Source organism: Emys orbicularis, chromosome 9, assembly GCF_028017835.1.
Source record: "Emys orbicularis isolate rEmyOrb1 chromosome 9, rEmyOrb1.hap1, whole genome shotgun sequence".
Lineage (NCBI taxonomy): Eukaryota > Metazoa > Chordata > Testudines > Emydidae > Emys > Emys orbicularis.
The window spans coordinates 93,501,295-93,522,511 of NC_088691.1; positions in this window are offsets into that span (position 1 = coordinate 93,501,295).

The window sequence follows — 21,217 nt, forward strand, 5'->3', positions numbered from 1 at the left end:
TCCTTGCTCCTCACTCGGTCATCTCTTGTTGTGGCAATACTGTGTGAACGTGTTTGTAGGAGAAGCGAAGCCCCAGCAGTGCAATCGGCCAGGGCTAGCTAGAGTGCCATTCATTGTGTAACAAGTCACGCCCGTGTCTGTGGGAGAGACAGAGAGAAACTGACTAGAGAACTCCTGGCGGGTTGGACCGGGCATACTCCTTCCGAACGGGGGAAATCCGTCTCAGAATGACGCTGAGGCGAGCTCAGCAGTGTTTTAAAGAAATCTTCTTTGAACCCGAGGGAAGAATGATGAAGAGGGATAAAACCTCCCGTCCTTACTCAGGCAAAGCTCCCACTGACTTTGCTGGAAGTTTTGCCTGAGGAAAGAACGCAGTATTTGGCTTTAAGGTTGATCTTATTTTGGTCTTTTAAAACACATTTTTAAAAAGGCAGGGCATTTCGATCTCAGACCTTGCATGAGCATCAGGCAGTAGGCATAAATATATATTCAAAGAAGTGTTGGAAATAACATAACGGGACAAAGGTTTGTGAAAGCAAAGGCACCGATTATTTTTTTTAAAAAGAATCGGGAAATACTTAAGAGGCTCTTTTGAGAATAGAGAAGACATCTTGATGGGTTGTGTGAACTGTTTGTTCCAACAGAGTTTCTGTATCAAAATGCAGAAATACTTTAAAGACTTAAATGCTCTGTATCAAAATGAGGTTTGCTGCTAAATTTGCTCACCAGTAACAAGAAGTCAGCAAACTTTGAAAAATTGGTTGTCTCTTTCTTGTTGTTGCAGGGCATATTAGATGTCAGGCAAAACTGGAAATTAAGTATTCTGACACTGTTATCTGCATAATGCAAATAGAAAGTGATTCAAGCTACCCAGAAACATAACATTTTAAACTCAGCATGATTTCTCTCTTGTAGCTGGGTCTAAGGTGCTGTCTTGAATTCATTAAAATTTTGCAATGTAACAGGCAATCTGCATTGCAAATATCCCTTACACTAATATGATTAGTTGCATTGTCACAGTCTTTGATTCTAAATTTTAACTTGTTGCCTTGAGTTACTCAGACCGTAGATTATTTTATTGTTTGTTCTTTGTGCAGTTAGGGATGAACATCTTTTTAACTTGTAAAATTGATGAGAAATAGAAAATGTAGCCTCTGTTACACTTAAAAAAAAAAAAAAAAGCTTAACACACTTAGAGGAACTGAATTGTGCTCTGATCCCTTATGAGGCTTTGAAGGATTTTTAACAATTTCAGAAGTGTGAAGAAGATCATTAGTGCTGTGTGACTTTTATCAGTGATATTTTAGAAAATTTCCACAAAGGCCAATGTCTCTTAGGTTTTTTAAATAACTATTAAAATCATCATCTAGAAAACCCTGTTTCCAGAAAGCATGCAGAGATACAAATCATCCAAACTCTTTCTTCCTATCCAAGGCCCCAGTCCTTCAGTCTTCATTCACTCAAGTAATCCATGCTCATATGGGTAGTTCATTGATTCCAATTTAAACCCTGATCATGCAATGTGATCTGTACTGGTTGCATCCCTGCACCTAGGTAGCACCCCATTCACTTCAGACTCTATAGAGGTATAGTCTGCCTATGTGAATTAGAGTTCAGGATTAGGACCATAATTAAGAATTACTATGTAAAGGCTATGGGATTGGCAAATACAGCAAACGAGAACATCACTGAGGACTTTGGCTGACTTCAACTGTACAGACAATTCTATAGTTGAGCCATATAAAATGTTGGGGTCTAAATTAGCTGTTACCACTCAAGAAAGAGATCTTAGAGTCATTGTGGATAGTTCTCTGAAAACATCCACTCAATGTGCAGCAGCAGTGAAAAAAATGAACAGAATGTTGGGAATCATTAAGAAAGAGATAGATAATAAAACCGAAAATATCATATTGCCTCTATATAAATCCATGGTACACCCACATCTTGAATACTGCGTGCCCCATCTCAAAAAAGATGTATTGGAATTGGAAAAGGTTCAGAAAAGGGCAACAAAAATTATTAGGGGTATGGAACGGCTTCCGTATGAGGAAAGATTAATACGACTGGGACTTTCAGCTTGGAAAAGAGACGACTAAGGGGGGATATGATTGAGGTCTATGACTTGTGTGGAGAAATCATGACTTGTGTGGAGAAAGTAAATAAGGAAGTGTTATTTACTCCTTTTCATAACACAAGAACTAGGGGTCACCAAATGAAATTAATAGGCAGCAGGTTTAAAACAAACAAACAAGGAAATATTTTTTCACACAATGCACAGTCAGTCTGTGGAAATCTTTGCCAGAGGATGTTGTGAAGGCCAAGACTATAACAGGGTTAAAAAAGGAACTAGACAAATTCATGGAGGACAGGTCCATCAATGGCTATTAGCCAGGATGGGCTGGGATGGTGTCCCTAGCCTCTGTTTGCCAGAAGCTGGGAATGGGCAACAGGGGATGGATCACTTGATGATTGCCGGTTTTGTTCATTGGCCACTGTCGGAAGATAGGATACTGGGTAGATGGACCTTTGGTCTGACCCAGTATGGCCATTCTTATGCTCATCTAAAGAGAGCAAATCTTTAGTAAGGAAAGAAAACAGAGAATTCAGATCTTATTCTGAATGTCTTGTTAAAAAATAACCTATTTCATATAGGCTTCTTTTCAAATCACTCAGTACAGTTTTTTTATTGATATTATCATATACAAGCAATTTTGTTAGTAATCTCTATATAGAAGGCATTAGATAGTATATACTGTAACAATGCCAAACTACTGTATATCAACCAACGCAACATATTTTTAGATTCTTAATCTAGAGAGCCTTTGTAAGAGGCCAAGTACATCCATAATCCAGCATTTATTTCCAGTATCAACAAAATTAGGACGAGAAAAGAGCCTACTCCCAGTTTTGTTCATCTTGCAGTCACAGCATTTCAGTGTAGAGATAAGTCTAGAATAGAAAAGAAGTGCTGTATGTATTACTTGTCTAAAATAATTGAAACAGAAATGATTTAGAGTTGCAGGCAGGTTGGTTTGTATGTTCTAATTTTATTAAACAGTGCAATTTTATGCAGAATAAACAGCATTTAATATAATCAATGCAATTATAAAGCATTACGAAGTTTTCCTAGAAGGTCCTGCATGTTAACCTATATATTTTAGGTTCCTTACCTTAAGAACAGGGCCGGCTCCAGGCACCAGCTTAACAAGCAGGTGCTTGGGGCGGCCAAGGGAGAGGGGCGGCACCTGCGGCAATTCGGGGGCGGCAGGTCCCTCACTCCCTCTAGGAGCGAAGGACCTGCCGCTGAACTGCCGCCGCCGATCGCGGCTTTTTTTTTTTTTTTTTTTTTTTGCTTGGGTGGCAGAAATGCTGGAGCCGGCCCTGATTAAGAATTTTCAAACAAGGGTGAAGAGCACTTGATTCTCTTAAGAGATATCAGAAGACCCATTCACATTGCTGAATGTAGAAAATCCTGGTAACCAATCCAATATTAATGGGTTAAATGCTTCAGTTTTTACTCAAGCATAGCAAAGTTGATGTCAATGGGATTTTTTATTCAAGTAAGTAGCACAGAATTTGGTTCATAGTATTATATATGAAGAAATTGGGGGGGGGGGGGGAGGTTATGTATAGTGAAAACCACCAGTTGTATACATCAGCACAAAGATACTTATGGCTCAAATGGTTGTCACAGGTTGCACTCAGGTTCACTACAGTATCAGCCAGGGCCGGCGCAACCCATTAGGCGACCTAGGCGGTCACCTAGGGCGCTAACATTTGCGTGGCGGCGACCGCGGCGGCCGGATCTTCGGCCGCCCCGGTCGTCATCGGCATTTCGGGGATGGGACCTTCTGCTGCCTCTGTCGGGGGCGGCATTTCGGGGGCAGGACCTTCCGCCGCCTAGGGCGGCAAAAAGGCTGGCGGCGCTGCTGGTAACAGCATCCAATATCTCCTGTATCACAAGTTTTCCAGCTTCACTGGAACCTGGGCCTGTCTTTCCAAGTTCTTTCATTTACAGTGTGGTTACATAACTGCGTGTCACCTGCATTTTGGTCTTCCTCTACAACCCTGAGTGGGCAGGCAGGAGGGAACTTGGTTTAAAATGAACTTTCTTCAGTTTAAAAAAAATGTTTTCAAAAAGTTAGCTGATGATATGTTGAAAGTCCATCTGTAACTCACTGGTAAACAGAGCTGAGTGAATAATTCGTTCTTTTGGTTTGATGGCTGAACCAAAACATATTTTGTTCATGTTGACATAAAATGGAAATGTTTCTCACCAAAACAAAACAAGAACAAAAATCATTTCAGGTCGAATGAAGTGTTTTGTTTGACTCAAATGATTTCTTTTGTTTGTTTTCAGGTATATTTACTTCTTTTTTTTTTAGAAATAAATCTAGCTAAACTTCTCAACAAAATGTTGTTCTGAAACTGAAAGTCAAAACGTTTTGTTTTGAAAAATGTCAAAATATTTTGACTTTTTTTTTGCAGAAACAATTTGTTCACACTTCTGAATTCACAAATAGTTCCAGTTGACCCAAAACTGCATTTTTTTGGTGAATAAACTATTTGTTAAAAACCAATTGCTGTGCAGCTCTACTGGTGAATGTATTGCAGGTCCTATCTCTGCCTTTGGCCATTCATACTTTTGGGCTTTTGGGCTTTGCAGGTCCCTGCTTCAATCCCCAGTGTGTTGAGCAAGAGGGCGGCCATCACATGTCTACTGTTATTGTTTTGGTAAAATGTACATGTTAAATGTTAGTATAGGAACAATATCTAGTAAATATCACGGTGAAGAATAAATTACTTCAGTTTGTAAGTATTTTAAATACGGTTGTGTTGTATATAAATTTCTCTGTGTTATAGATAGAAGAAAGATCTAGATTATCCATGTGTAATTGAATATGGACATATGCAGTATATTGTGAGAGAAGAGGCAAAGTAGTTTTGTGGACTAACCACAGGACATGGAGCTGGGAACTTTTTGCATTCCAGTTCACTAACTTGCTGTATAACCTTGGGTAAATCACTTCCCTTCTGTATGCCAGTTTCCCCATGTGTAAAATGAGGATCATTACACTCATAGGGGTATTCTGAGTATTAAATAACTGTAAAATGTGTGTGCGTGTGCGTGTACTACTCTGAATGTTTAAAGCACTATTACTTATTATTTTGTAATCGAGAGGATTGTCATCTTCCTGGCCATGAAGACACACCTTGGTGTCATTCTTGCTTTGATACGCAATTTGCACTTGGTGGCTTTTGTTACCTATAGAAACAATAGCTCCCTGTTATTGCCTCATTCCTTGTGTGGTGGAGCACAGCATACAAAACAGTAGTACTGTGCTGGGTCATACTCATTTTTATTATATGCCATACCCTATCTTTTATGTGGTTTTATACAGATAGTCCCAACTCCATATTAATCACGTTTATGTCTCATCCATATATTTTTGGTAATTTTATGTATAGAGTACAATGATCTTTAGCATGAATCACTACTCAGGACTCTTCTTATGTTGGTGTGAGGAGATAAATCATTTGTCTCTATAATCTTCACAAACAGCAGATCCATGGAGCTTACACTACACGTGTTTCACAAGGCTGCTATATTGGCTACCAATTTTTGCAGCTGTCTTGCTCTGTTGATTATTAGGTTTTTGTGCAATGAAGTGTCAAAATCAAATATCGCTCTAGATAGAATAGAATCAGTTTAGGAAGCAAAGAATGAGATCTTGGGCAATTTTCTGATTACACTTCAAGCACACAAAGAGACCTGTTTGGGAAAGGGTCCACATGTGTAGTATTCCCTTTTTTAAAGATATAATAAAGCACTCTCATATTATAACTATAGGAATAGCCTTGCCCTCCATAGCAAACGTTGCAGAAATGTTCTGTTTGAACCCCCTGTTTATAACTTTCGGAAACTTTGCCTTTTGTCAGTAGAATTTTTGGTGTTTTTTTCTCCTTTCCCCTGTGATTGAGTACTTGTCTACACTAAGAATTTGTTTGGTGTGTCTTGCCCAGGGGTAGACTGTGCCAGTACAAAATCATTTCTGATGCTGGTGGAGAGCGCTGCACTAGGGATTTGCACCAGTGCAGCAGCATTGGTCTAGCTGCTCTAGTGTAAAAAAAACTTGTGCAAACAAGCCCTAGGGGGAGAGTGGGTACATGTTCTCATTGTTTAAAAATTGTCCTTGTGACTTTCTTTGTCATAAGTCTATTGCCTAAAGGGCAAAGGGGTTGAGAGATGAAATTTGGCATGAAAATAGCTCTAATTGAGAAGTGTCTTTCAGTGTTCTTGTGAAAACTGATTTTTGATTTGACAAGAGTTGTGACTTATTAAAGATTTAAAAACTCTGTGCATGGAGGTGCATTTCATGTGTGATGGTCTCACTAGCTTGTAAAATGTGCAGTTGGAGAAGGTTGCACTGTACATGCTTGGCTGTGCTGTAAAGGGGGAAGGGCTATGCAGGAATTTCTTACCTCAACAAATGCACAACTTCTAAGGAATCTAAGGGTTGAACTTGAGAGTCTCTGTTCTGTGCACCTACCAGAGTGCACAGAAAAGGACTTAGGATAGAAGATTCTGGTGATGTCGAGCCAAATACACCTCTACCCCGATATAACGTCACCTGATATAACACAAATTCAGATATAACGCGGTAAAGCAGCGCTCCGGGGGGAGGGGGGGGGGCTGCACGCTCCGGCGGATCAAAGCAAGTTCAATATAACGTGGTTTCACCTATAAGAGGTACGATTTTTTGGCTTCCGAGGACAGCGTTCTATCGGGGTAGAGGTGTACTTCCATGTTACGGAATTTCTCTTTTTCTAGCTTGTACACTTGATTGAAAAACCTATGAAATTTCATTTAATGAAACCACATTTAGAAAACATTACAGTTGGGGTGGTTAAGTACTCAGAAGGCAGGAAATGACCAAATGAAAGTTGTGCAAACAACATTGATTCTGCTTCTTTATGGCTAGGTATAAAGGCAGGGGACACAGGTGGGCCTGAAGTATATGAATATACAAATATGCTATATCTCGAGTCAAAGCTCATGTCAGGTCAAAGAGTGAACTCCTGGCCCCCATGAATTGAAAGGTGTTTGCAGCATGAAAGGCAGGGGTCTCAGCCTCCTTCTGCCTCAGTGGCATGCAAAATTAAGAGTTTTACTTCCATTTAAATCCTGACCGTTCCGGGTATTCAATATTGATTTTTTTTTTTTTTTTAGGTCTCATTTATTTTTACTGAGCAACATATTACTGCAACAATTTTCCAGGCCATTGTAAACAGCTCAGTTGGGCCTCTGGACCATATCTGGGCTTAATCATTAATCAGAGTTTAAGGCCAAAAGGGAACACCAGACCATCCGATCTGGCCTCCTGTGTGCCCTAGGCTGCCATCACCACCACCTAGCACTTGTTCACTAAACCCAACAACCGAGATTAGGTCAAAGTATCACAGCCCACAGGAGACTAGACTATTATGTGCAGCCAAGAAAGAATAGGCGAGACCGAGGTGCACCACCAGTGCCCAAGGCCCTTGCAATGGCAGGGAAATGATTGAGATATACCCAGATAATCCTGGCAGGTGATCTGCACCCACATGCTGCAGAGGAAGGCAACCCCCCCCCCATATCTGACCTGGGATAAAAAATTCCTTCCCGACCCCACATATGGTGATCATTTAGCCTCTGAGCAGGTGAGCAAGAAATTCCTGCCCAATGCCCCATCTCCAGCTGTGGCTGTTCCTAATATTTCAGAGGAAGGAGACAATAAAAAAACCTGCAGAATACATTGGGAGAGAACCCTTCCTGACCCTGCAGGGGGCCAGCTGAAATTCTATTCCTTTCAATGGAATTTGCGACTTTGGAGAAAGTGATTTACAGCGACATAAACCAGAATAAATGGAATATGAGCTTTAATTTACAATGGAAAATGGAAAAAAAAATAGGAATGGGATCCTCCAACATTTCTTGAATTCCCTTTTAACTCCTATGAAAGCAGGTGTCTATAGCATGAAGAAAAATAACTTGAAACCAAACTAATATAGATTTATTTTTAAAACGTTATAGTATGCTTGTGTCAAAATACACTAAGGGCTCAATCCTGCCAAGTGCTGAGCGCTCTTAACCCATTCCAGCAAAGGTTGTAAGCACATGCTTAACTTTAGTTTCATTGGACTCACCCACATGCTTAATCATGTGCTTAAAGTTATGCAAGTGCTTTGCTGGATTGGATTGAGAGTGCTCAGCACCTTTCGAGTTTGATCTTAAGTCTCTGCAAGTGTACTGGAATAGAGTGGATCCATAAATCTTACTGTGAAACAAGGATAGAATATAGCAAATACATGTCAAAGCTTTGTGTTTTGTGTTCATTGTTAAAGACAAACTCAGTATTAAGGATATTATATGGTCTTGCAGAAAACTGTGCACAGAGTAGCTAGGCGAAATCCAAAGTTATATATGGACAAATATGAAAAATACCAAAGTAAATAAAGACAATGAGAATTTTTTCTTGATAGAAACATTGAACATTTTTATTATTTCTTTTAGCACCAACAATGTGCTTAGTTCACTATAAGACACAAAATTAAGATGGACCCTGCCCTGTAGAGCTTGTGTAACGCCAACAGACCCTGGTCATTGGCTGGCGGAATTGAACATGGGATCTCTGGAGCTTAGTGCATGAGCCTCTACCACATGAGCTAAAAGCCAACTGGCTGTTAGATACCTCTGTAGAGCAGACTCATTAATTCATTTCTCTCTCACTCTCTCTCGCTCTCTCTCACTCGTGTCTCAGTGCCCCTAGATGGGACAGAACTCCACTCCCAGGAGGGTGGGTTACACTTGCATCTAAGGGCTGGTCCACACTAACCCCCCAGTTCGAACTAAGATACACAACTTCAGCTATGTGAATAACGTAGCTGAAGTCCAAGTACCTTAGTTCGAACTACAAAGTACTTACCGCGGGTCCACACGCGGCAGGCAGGCTCCCCCGTCGACTCCGCATACTCCTCTTGTGGAGCAGGAGTACCGGCGTCGACGGCGAGCACTTCCGGGATCGATTTATCGCGTCTTAAATCGATCCCAGAAGATCAATTGCTTACCGCCGAACCCGGAGGTAAGTATAGATGTACCCTAAAAGACCAGCAGGGAGAAGAAGGGACCTACTGAAAACCCATGGAAATATCAGTAACTTGGAACTTATTGTTCTTATTAGCTATTTATTCTCTTCTTACAGGCAATGTTGAAGGAGGGATTTGAACAGAAACTGATCTGTAAAATATCGAGTAGGAGTAGAGAGATTATATTAATTCTGTATTTGGCACTACTGTGACTGCTGTAGGAATAATGTGTCCAATTCTGGTATCCACACTTCAAGAAGGATGTAAAAAAATTGCAGAGGGTGCAGAGAAGAACCATGAGAATGAGTAAATCATTGAAAAATGTGCCTTCTAGTGAAAGACTCAGGGAAGTCAATGTGTTTAGTTTATCAAGGAGTAAGTTAAGGTGTGACTTGATCGCAGTCTATATGTACTTATGTAGGGAACAGAAATTTGACAATAGAGAGGGCTCTTTGGCCTAGAAGACAAAGGTATATCAAGATCCAATGGCTGGCAGTTGAAGCTAGATAAAGTCAGACTTGAAATAAGATGTAAATTTTTAAACAGTGAGAGTAATTAATCATTGGAACAGTTTATCTAGGGTTGCAATGGATTCTCCATCACTGGAATTTTTAAATTAAGGTTGTATGGTTTTCTAAAAGATATACTCTAGTTCAAACAGGAATTAATTCAGGGAAATCCTGTGGCCTGTGATATGTAGTTTAGACTAGATGATCACAATGTTCCCTTCTGGCCTTATAATCTATGAATTTATAAAGAATACATAAGAGAATTAAGCTACCTAGAAGATGATTCTTCATCACACAAGGATATTGCTGAAATCAGAACAGGTGGAGCTGAAAAGGCTACTAAGAGTTTGAAAATTAATGAAGTACCAAGAAATTATGGTTATGCTTTACAAGTTGTACACTGGGCTTTGGAGAACCGGAATGCTATGTTGCCAACAAGAGTTCTTGAACAATGGAAAGATGCCATCAGTAGGGTGACCAGATGTCCTGATTTTATAGGGACAGTCCCGATATTTGGGGCTTTTTCTTATATAGGTTCCTATTACCCCCCGCCCCCGTCCTGATTTTTCACCCTTGCTATCTGGTCACGCTAGCCACCAGACTCAGTCACTGCAACAGTAGTATGAATTCATTTACAAACAAGGACCACAAGAACTAGGTTCTGTGAGATTCTTTACAAAGGAATTGTTGAATTGGACCTACTCTTGGCTTCAGTCAGCTGTGGGTAGAGGGTGGAATTCAATCTCTCTACCTTGGAGCACGCTCCATATAGCAGAATGGATCAACTTCTTTGGAAGACGGTTGAATACAGCAAATTATTTTACAACAAAGACAACTGGAAAAATACAGTTTTATTGTAATTTTTGGCATGAGGCATTTATAGAACCTGCAAGGTCCTGCAGAGATCTGTGGAAAATCTGCATTACAATACGTTATCTCCTGCAGTGAAGGGAAGGTCTACACTAAGCCCCCAAGTCGAACTAAGGTACGCAACTTCAGCTACGTGAATAACGTAGCTGAAGTTCGAAGTACCTTAGTTCGAACTTACCTCGGTCCACACGCGGCAGGCAGGCTCCCCCGTCGACTCCGCGGTACTCCTCTCGCCGAGCAGGAGTACCGCAGTCGACGGCGAGCACTTCCTGGTTCGACTTATCGCGTCCAGACAAGACGCGATAAGTCGAACCCAGAAGTTCGATCGCTCGCCGCCGAACTACCGGGTAAGTGTAGACCTACCCGAAGAGCCAGCAGGAATGTTCTACAGTTTTTGGCTCTTGCTTCTTTACATGGCTTTGGCAGACTATGAGAAAGGTCTTTGACTTGGTGGACATAGAAGCAATATAGGAAGCAATAAAAGAACAATAAATAAGAGCCATGAAACATCTTCTTGACATTTAAGCTTGACAAGAGAGCAGAAATCAAGTTGAAGTGTGAAGTCAGATGAGGTGTGACTTTGTTCAGGTAAACTCTTCACCTCTTTTCTGGAGAAGATCTCAGAAACCATCCTCAAATAGAAGGAGAAGGGCATCAAGATAAATGAAAAGGACCTGGCGAGACTGGTAAGTGAAAGTGACATTTTTGTGCAAATCCCTAAAGACCCTGAAGCAGTGATCATGGGACTGCTTACAAAGGAACATTATGCAGGAGACCAAAGTAATGTTTAACATGCAGGAGGAAAAACATCACAGTAGATGCAAAGGCTTTTTGAAGTATATTTAACAAGAACCATCTGGTACATAATATTCCAGCCAAGTTGAAGTGAATGGAAAAATATAGGCTAGAAAGAGACATTGTGCAAGACGGAAGAATGTCATGATGCTCCTCTGCTTGGAAAGGCTTTTGAATGATTAAGCATTACCAGTGTCATGAAACATTCAAGACAAACATGAGCATTTAAGAAGAGCATTGCTTAGAAGGTAAAAGCTGGATAGCATGCATGGAGAGGCGTCCTTGATATTACATGATGGAGAAGAATACACAATAAGCAAATTAAAGTGGAAGGGCTCTAAGCCATCTTCTCTCTGCAAAATGGAAAACACTCATGGCTTGGAGATCATGGATGGAAGGCATACAAATCACTGCCAGTGAAAAACATTGATCCTGTAATGGCTATGTCATTCATTAACCTGTGTTCCAGGATAGAGATGTTTGGCAATATGATGAAACCTTTCTTTTGTACTGGCAATATAGCTATGAGGATGACAATATTCCTACTTATATCTAGCCATGTGCTTAAAAATTTTCCCCTTCGTCTCCTTTAATAATATTTTTTTTAAACAAGTTTGCTGTTTCTTAGTTTAAATTGGGTTTACAATCAGGCAGTTTGGTAATTTGTTTAAAACAATTAAATGGAGCATTTGTTTTAACTTGACTGCTGTTTTATATGTGCATCTATATTCAACATTATTTCAAAGCCTGCTTGAAATTTTGCATTTTTTTCCCCCAATGTTTGGTAATAAAAAATAACTTGTAAGTTTTTTTAGCAAATGAAGTAAATGAAATTCTTGCTATCTTCTGAACAATGCTCTGGCTACTAGTTTGAAGGGCTACCATGACAATTATACATGACTTCAGATACCAAAGGTAAAATCTAAACCCATGCTGAATAGAATTAGTGGTTAGCAAAGGGTTACTTTGACAAACTTCTAACTAGGCAACTACATAATGTAATTAGTGAGGAATGACACTTTCATTTGAGGAAAACAACATGCGTATTGGCAATTTCCAGGTGGACAGGACTATATTTTTCAGCTTGTTATAGCTCTTATTCTACAGGTGAATGTTCTCAGTGCAGAATTATTTGGCCATATGCTTCTGTTTTTTCAGTGCTTTATTTTTCAGGCTTTCCATATAAATAGAATCATTCTGTTCCATCAGGAGTGTAACTGTGTGGTAGAGAGGGGAAGGGAAAGGAATGTTGTTGTTTCAAACATTATACCTTTTGTGGGTGAGCAGATGGTGTTTGTATGTCGGGCTGCCAGTAAGTTTTGTATCTTGCTGAAGCTACAACATTCTTCCAGATTGACTCTGTGAAATTAGTGGTTTTAGATCTCCCCAAATGTACCAGGTTGATACCAGTTCGTTTAAAATAATCAAATCCTAGAATTTTATTATATTTTTGGAAACGTTTATTGTACTGTCCGACAGTGGAGTTACATAATATGGGTGGGTGGGGTTGGCGGAAATAATACTTGCTTTAAAATTTTCTAGGTAATTGGTATTTTGGCAGAAAGACAAAAAAAAAAAAAAGATCAGGTACTCAATCTGTTTCCCAAAGATGGAACCTAAAATCATTGCCTGTGTACAAGCTGTTTCTTGATCAGAGTGAAATTGAAGGACTCTACCAAGAAGTCATTTACTCAGTACAGCATAACTGTTTTAGGAGTTTGGAGAGGCAAAGTCTAAGGTCAGATTTGCATGTTGCCAACTGCAATAGGTTTATTAGACATGAACACATATAGGAAAATGCTGATTTTAAAGAAAGAGAAAGCTATTGGGAGTGATTGAATTCAGCAGAGATCTGGAATCAAATAGTTCAAAGCACTTATTTTTTTTTTTTTTAAAAGGAAGAAACATGGCTTAAATAATCTAAAGGTAATTGAAGAGAATGGGAGTTTTGCCATGGTTAGGACAGGAAGACTGGTGGAACTCAGAGGGTTTGTTCAAGTGAAAACACCAGACTTGAAGCTATTTTTGAGTTTTTATTCCCCTGAATAGACCCACTGATATCTATGGGCTTTGACTTTCCTTCTGCTTACACCGATTATCCCCTGGTAAGACACCTTTGACTCTAAGACCTGACTGTCCACTCACGGTGGTAAATGAAGTCAATGGAGTTACACCAGTTTTATACCAGTGGGAGAGAAGAATTGAGCCCAGTGGGAATATTCATATAGAGTAAGCAGCATTTAGGCCACTCTGTATTTTTTTGATGAGGAAAAACTGAACATCAGCTCTTTGTCTACAATAATACAAATTCAGCACGTCCCATAAGCTAGCAATTCTTCAAGGTGCCCTGGAGATAGTTTAGGAACACGTGGTCTAATTACAAGAAGTACTGAGCACCAACAAATCACATTGAAGCCTATGGGGAGTGGAGATTGGATGTGCTCCTCTCAGGATCAGGCCCCCAGTTAACATGGAAGCTTGATATCATGCCTGTCCTGTGGAAAAAAGGAGAATTTGACTTGATGATGGGCCATATCATGTAATCTACATTTTAAACAGAAATCATCGTAGTTAAAAACCTGTATCTTAATGCATACACAAAAGGGTGTGAATTAAGGTTACATGGGCAGCCTTAATTCTGGCATTTCCTACATTTAGAGTGCTTAACTTTGCAACGCTAACATTCTTTTAACATAGTTTTCCCAGTTTTTTTTAAAAAGCAAACCGAGTCCCCCATCCCTCTCCACGCCCTCAGAAATTCTGTCAAGTGGAATCATTCTGACTCTAGTAACATGGGTCTTGGATTGGAACCTTTAGAGCCAGTGCACAGACTTCTGCCACTTGAGCTAGTGGAGTAACTAATATATAGGTTAATGGCCTACTACTGCTGTGGACTGGCTGCCACATGGAGATAAGACAGATTTTGCTAGTGGGTTTCACAGACATTTGCTGACAGCAAAGGAATGGTGAGACTCAAGAATCTTAAGCTCCAATCCATGTCCTGGAGGGGAGTGTGCTCTCGTGGTCACAGACTCATCTGCCTCTGTTCCCCTTGAGCCTGATCCCTTCTGCTTCTGTCCCTCCAGGCTGTCTGTGTGTGTCAGTCCTGTCTCTTTCCCCAACTATTCATACCAGTTCTTCACTGTCAATGTGACACGTCTCTCAGGCACTAAAAAAATTCTAAAAACCATGAAAAATACTTAAACTCTTGATTTCAAACTTTTTTTAAAACACAATTTGGCTTTCAATTTGAAGTTTGAGACACTGAGTCTAAATTATATGGTATGAGCCAATAACGAAATCTTTAATGAAAACAATACATCTTTGGCTACGTGGTCCCATAGGAATTCATACATGGGAACTATGAGCTGCATTTAAAGGCTAACACTATTAAATATGCCTTTTCTGTAAATATATGCTAATGGGTAGACCTCTCTGAATCACAGAACATCATGTTAGGTGGAAATAAGGGCAGTGATCTACATTGTGCTGCTGCCTAAATTAGCTAATTGGCTTTCTATGGTACTTCCTTGCTTAATTTGTTTTTGGAATAATAACAGTTGGAGCATACTTGAGAACATGCTTCCAATGCAGATATTTGCTTGGAATAACTTAGCTTTCTGTCATAATTAGTAATAACAAATCCACATGATCCCTGCCCCAGAAATTGCCCACACAATTCACTCTACAGACATTTAAACGAGTCAGAAGGAGATTTTTGAATTTCTGGACATATGCAATCCGTGTCTAGAATAGGTGAAGAATTGTGATGAGGACTTCCACTGAGCATTGCAGTCTTGCTGCTACCAGTAACTGTTGCTTTGGGAATCATTGCCAAGGAGCTACAATATGAAGGAGCTAGTTCTGAAGAGAAAACAGATGCCTCTGGGATCAGAAAAAAACCCAAATATTGCTCTACTTCTGCCTGATGGACTGGATTTTATCTGCGAATGAATTTTGAAAGCTCATCCAAATATTTGCAGTCCTGATCTTTTAGGGGCCTCGAAGAACAGCAATGGAAAATAATTGACATGATTAAGGGAAGGAGTTCTTGGTCTGGTAAAGCATGTTGCTATGGAAAATGCCCTTTATCTGACATGCTGTACTTTAGATGGTAGGAAGTGTTCAGCAGTGAAGGTCTATAGACATATAGCAGCCACCAGATACTAGGACTTCTCTGTAATGATCGCCTCAAACGATATTTCTGCAAAGAGATGTAAAGCTCTGATGCAAAAACGGAATATGTACTGTGTGCATACATGCATGCTGCTAAGAGCCGATCGACTGCCTTAGGGTGTAAGTCTGTTTGTATTTACCCCATACCCAGCATGGATAAACCTAAATAATATTTATAAAAATGCTAATAGCTAAAAGGTTATTACATATTCCATCTACAGGAAGGCAGATGCTGATGTATGCAAGCAAGCATGGTTTTGTAGCTAGGTCATTGGACTGGATTGGGGTTCAGGAGATCTGAGTTCAGTTCCTGGGTCTACCACAGATAGGGTGACCAGACAGGAAGTGTGAAAAATCGGGACAGGAGGTGGGGGGTAATAAGAGCCTATATAAGAAAAAGCCCCAAATATCGGGACTGTCCCTGTAAAATTGGGACATCTGGTCATCCTAACCACAGAGTATTTGTATAACCTTGAGAAAGTCATTAAATATCTGGCTATTTATATTTATTATATATTATAAAGTAGCGTGCCTCTGTTTTAAAAGTGTCATGTAGTCTGTGGCTAGGTATGACTTGTGTGTGGTTACTTTGCTGTTACACAAGTAAAAGACAAATGTCATTTTGCAAGGATTCCCATGGGGAATGGGGGCTGTTTTTAATTCCCAGACAGAGGAAGTGTTCCTGTTGCAGCTCAATTATCAGACTTCTTCGCATTTTCATTGTAGTGGTTTGCCACAGTAGCGGCTGTTTAGGTTGAGTTCCAGCTTCTGTTATAACCTCTTTATTCACATGCTCCTGGTTTTTCAAAACATTTCCTTTTGAGCTGATATTTTCTATGTTTGGTGTCAGCCCAAAGATCAACATGTTTGGAAAAACCTGAGAGAAACTGGATCAGCCGTTTTTAATGAATATGGGTGTGGAAAAATAAAGTTTCCTATGTATTCTGGCTGAAAATTTTCTGCAGTAAATACATATAATGAAAACATGACTATTATTTATACCTGCCCCCGGAAATTTCCACCACATGCGTCTGACGAAGTGGGTATTCACCCACAAAAGCTTATGCTCCAATACGTCTGTTAGTCTATAAGGTGCCACAGGACTCTTTCTCGCTTTTTACAGATCCAGACTAACACTGGATACTTAACATGACTATAGGCACTCTCATAATCCCAAAATGACTGAAAGTAGACACTTCACTCTTGCTTGCTTTGTAGCCCTACACCAAGTTTTTAAAATCTAAATTGGAAGTAAATGGGATCATTAGCTTTGAAGTGATGGATGTTTAAAGCTATCCATTTTGTACATGCACATACACAGTTTTGGGGGGTTTCTAAACACATTTTTAAAGGGTGTGCCACTTCTCCGGAGCAAGTAAGATGTGCAGTACATTTAAAAAATGAAATAAAAATGGAATCTTTAAATGCAAAATCTTTTATTAGTGCAAAGTTAAGATTGAGAAATCAAACACTCAGAAGTCAGAAAATCCCAGAAGCAGAGGTTCCCCCTACTATGTTAATTCAAGCATGCAGTATTTTCTATTCCTGTTTTCCTTATTTGTAAACCTCAACATTATTATCATTTGAACTACAGTACATGCTGTTTAATAGCAACCAAGATATTAATAATTTTCAGTTAGAAGTAAGATTTTGCTGGGAACAATTCCCTCCCAGTGTCTTTAATGTTAATGGGATTTGGATATTGGCACCAGTATGCTGCTTATTAACATTTTTTTGGAAGAGAGGCCCCAGCTGCAGGCAGGTTTGTGGGGCTGCAGCCCGTGAAGGAAGTGCTGAGACGTCTTTCCTGGTTGCAGCCCTGCAAACCTGCCTGTGGACGGTGCTTAGCCCATCCCAGCACTTTCTCAGGGTAGAAGCCCCTCAAACCTTCCTGCATGCAGAGACAGACGGCATGTCGGGTTGTCTGGTGAAAAGGGGACCTGTGCAGTTGTAACCCACACACCTCCTGGGTGTGGTGTTCTGTCCCATCTAGTGGCACCGAGACCACTTAGAGAGAGAGTTAAATGAGTCTACTCTACAGCCTTAGCTAACAGCCAGTTGGTTTTTAGCTCATACAGTAGAGGCTCATGCACTAAGCTCCAGAGGTCCACGGTTCGATCCCGCCCGCTAATGACCAGGGTCTGTCGGTGTTACACAGTGTCCGATCAGTACTGCTGACCAGACACCAAAAGTCCGGTTACTGCAGTAACTGCAACTGGCTCCCACCACCGGGAGGGCGGGAAGAGCTGCTGGAGGAGGAGGGATCTTGACAGTGCACAGTGTTTGAAGAGTGGGGCCGGTGGCCGGGCTCACTGCCTGTGATAGCCCGTCCTGCTTTCTCAGCCTCCCAGGGCCCTGGCTCTCTCCGGCCCCTCACTCCAGGACCAACCCCCCTCCGATGGGTGGGTAGGCAGGCAGGCTCTGTATCAGCTCCTCCCAGCCTAGCTCTGCAGGCAGCACTTGAGTCCTGGGGGAGGGAGGAGTGAATGACTTTGGGGGGGTTGAGTGACAGGGGTGGGGGGAAGCAAGTGACGGGGGCATATGGTGTCTGGTTTTGGAAAACTGGAAAGCTGGCAACTCTACTAGAAGATAAGGGGCTGGCTGTGGGCTGAGAGGGAGGCTGTGGGCTGAGCAGTATCAGGAAGGGGCGGGGGGCTGCAGCCTGGATGCCGGAGCTCTACAGTACTTCTCCTTCACCGGGCTCTTCCCTGGGACATACTGAGCCCTGACCCCAGAGAGCACAGGGAGAGGTACTATGCAGCTTTGGGGGGCCTCCAGTGCCCCTACTCCCTGTAGAAAACCCTGCATCCAGGCTGCAGCCCTCCTCCTCCCCGCTGCTACCTTGCCCACAGGCAGGTTTGCAGGGGTGTAGCCAGGAAAGGCATGTCCCAGCACTTCGTTCCCTGGCTGCCGCCTCACAAACCTGCCCTCCGCTTATTAGCAACTGCCAGATAATGGCAACTTTTTGCTGGCAGCTGAGGGGTTGCTAATAAGTGGAATCTACTGTAGTTGTGAAAAATATAGAGGGCCAGATTCCCAGCAAGGGTAAATCAATGAAACCGCACCGCCCTCAGTGGCGTTTATCTGACCTAGAATGTGTAGTGTGACAGCTGTGTCTTTGCTCTTTATGCAAAAGTAAGAAATGCCTTTACTAACTCTATACAGACATACAAGGCCTAACTCCATATACATACCCCTGCTCAGCTGTTAGGGGCTTGCGGAATAGAAGACAGGGAAGCCCACCAGAGGCTTACAAACTGCTTATAGGGATAATACCCAATTCCTATGCACTACAGCAGCGGTTCTCAAACTATGGGGTGGGCCTCCCAAGGGAGGTGGTTTTTTTTTTTTTAATTATTATTATTTATTTTGAAGCTCTCTGGCTGTTAGCCCCGGGCAGCCAGGGCTTGTGCAGAAGGGCCGTGCACGCCCAGGAGGGATAAAGTGGATAGCTGGAGCCCCACCACCGAGCTCAGGCTCTTGTTCCTCCCCCCCCCTCCCTAACAGGGAGGCAGCCCAGGATCAGACTCTCCTTCAACTCCCCCCCCCCCCTCCGCAGTCCCTCACCTGGAGGTGACGGGGTTCCAACTGTCAGCCCCAGGGTGGCAGCAGCAGCACAGAAGTAAGGGTGGCAATGGGGCACTAAGTCGGCTGTGAAAAATGATGACAAATGTCATTTTCACCTTGCCTTCCTTACTTCTGTGCTGCTGCTGGCACGGTGCTGCCTTCAGAGCTGGGTGGTGGTATATGTACTTGAGGCGGGGGGGCGGGGGCGGTAAACAACTACAGACCCGAAGAAGGGGGGCCCGATCAAATAAGTTTGAGAACCACTGCAGTACAGTGACCAACTTAACTCTCTGAGAAAACCTTATCTTTTTTCCTCATTTTGGGAGTGTTTGGGCATGGCTACACTTGCAGATGTAGAGCGCTGGGAGTTAAACCAGCCTTCGGAGACCGCAGCAGGGAAAACGCTGCCGAGTGTTTACACTCTCAGCTGGAAGCGCACTGCCGTGGCCACATTAGCAGCTCTTGTAACGCCACAAAGAGCAGTGCATTGTGGTAGCAGTCCCAGCATTCAAGGGTGTGCAACGTGCTTTTCAAATGGGGCGGGGTGGAGTGTGACAGGGAGTGTGTTGTGTGTATGTGGGGGGGGAGAGTGGGTTTTTGGGGTGCTGAGAGTGGTCAGCATGCTGTCTTGTAAGTTCAGTCCCCCCTTGCCCCCGCCTCTCTCTCACACACTCAAAGCAAGCAACATTCCACACTAATGGCTTGCTTTGTCCTGAAGCAGATAAGCATGCCACCTGTCAGAAACGGAGCTTTGAAAGAGGATATCCGCATTCTTACAGCCGATTCCAAAACAATGACAAGAGTGGCCACTTGACTTAAGGGGATTATGGGACGTTTCTGGAGGCCAATCAAAGCGCAGTAATGCAACACCTCATTCACACTGACACGGGCGTTTCAGCCGAGGCGCAACAAGCATTATGCCTCTCATGGAGGTGGATTACTAGGAGCACTCCAGCTGCAGAGTCCAGGTGCTCTAAGTGCCTTGCCAGTGTGGACAGGTCGGGAGTTAGGGCGCCCGGGGCTGCTTTAATGCGCTCTAACTTGCAAGTGTAGCCAAGCCCTTAGGGCACGATGTAGACCGCTTTAAGTTAAACCAGCCTTCAGAGAGCGCAGTGGGAAAGCACTGCAGTCTGTCCACACTGACAGGTGCAAACACACTAGCGTGGCCACATTTGCGGCACTTGCAGCGGCATGGGGAGCGGTGCGTTATGGGCAGCTATCCCACAGATTACCTCTTCCCATTCTGGCGCTGTGGCTTGTGGGAAGGGGGCGGGGTGTACAAGGCATTCTGGATCCTGTCCCAACACCCTGTGATGCATCGGTTCGCATCCCAACAATCTCTCTGCTTCCGTCCACATTTGGTGCCATTTTTCAACAGTTTTTGTGCTGCGCACTCGGTCTTCCCTTTCGGTCTGCGGGAATGGAGCCCGAATTGCTGAGGAATATGCTGATGAGTCTCGCCAGCACGTCACATTTGTCAGTCGAGTTACTCCTTACGATCCAAACTGACAGTGAGGGCTCCGACGATGATAGCGAGTCGCGTAACGTGTACGACACGAGATTGCTTGTGGCATTCACGGACATGCTCACCACTGTGGAACGCCACTTTTGGGCTCGGGAAACAAGCACTGAGTGGTGGGATCACATCGTCATGCAAGTCTGGGATAACGAGCAGTGGCTGCAGAACTTTCGGATGAGAAAAGCCACTTTCATGGGACTGTGTGAGGAGCTCGCCCCCCACCCTGCGACGCAAGCACACGAGATTGAGAGCTGCCCTGCCGGTGGAGAAGCGGGTGGCTATTGCAATCTGGAAGCTGGCAACTCCGGACAGCTACCGATCGGTCGCTAACCAGTTTGGAGTGGGAAAGTCGACCGTTGGAATCGTGCTGATGCAAGTTTGCAGGGCCATTAATCGCATCCTGCTCAGAAGAACCGTGACTCTGGGTAACATGCATGACGTTGTGGCTGGCTTTGCACAAATGGGTTTCCCTAACTGCGGAGGGGCGATAGATGGGACACATATTCCAATTCTGGCACCAGCCCACCTAGCCTCTGAGTACGTTAATCGGAAGGGCTATTTCTCTGTGGTTCTCCAGGTGCTTGTGGATCACCATTGGCGTTTCATTGACATTAACACAGGCTGGCCCGGAAAGGTGCATGATGCACGCATCTTT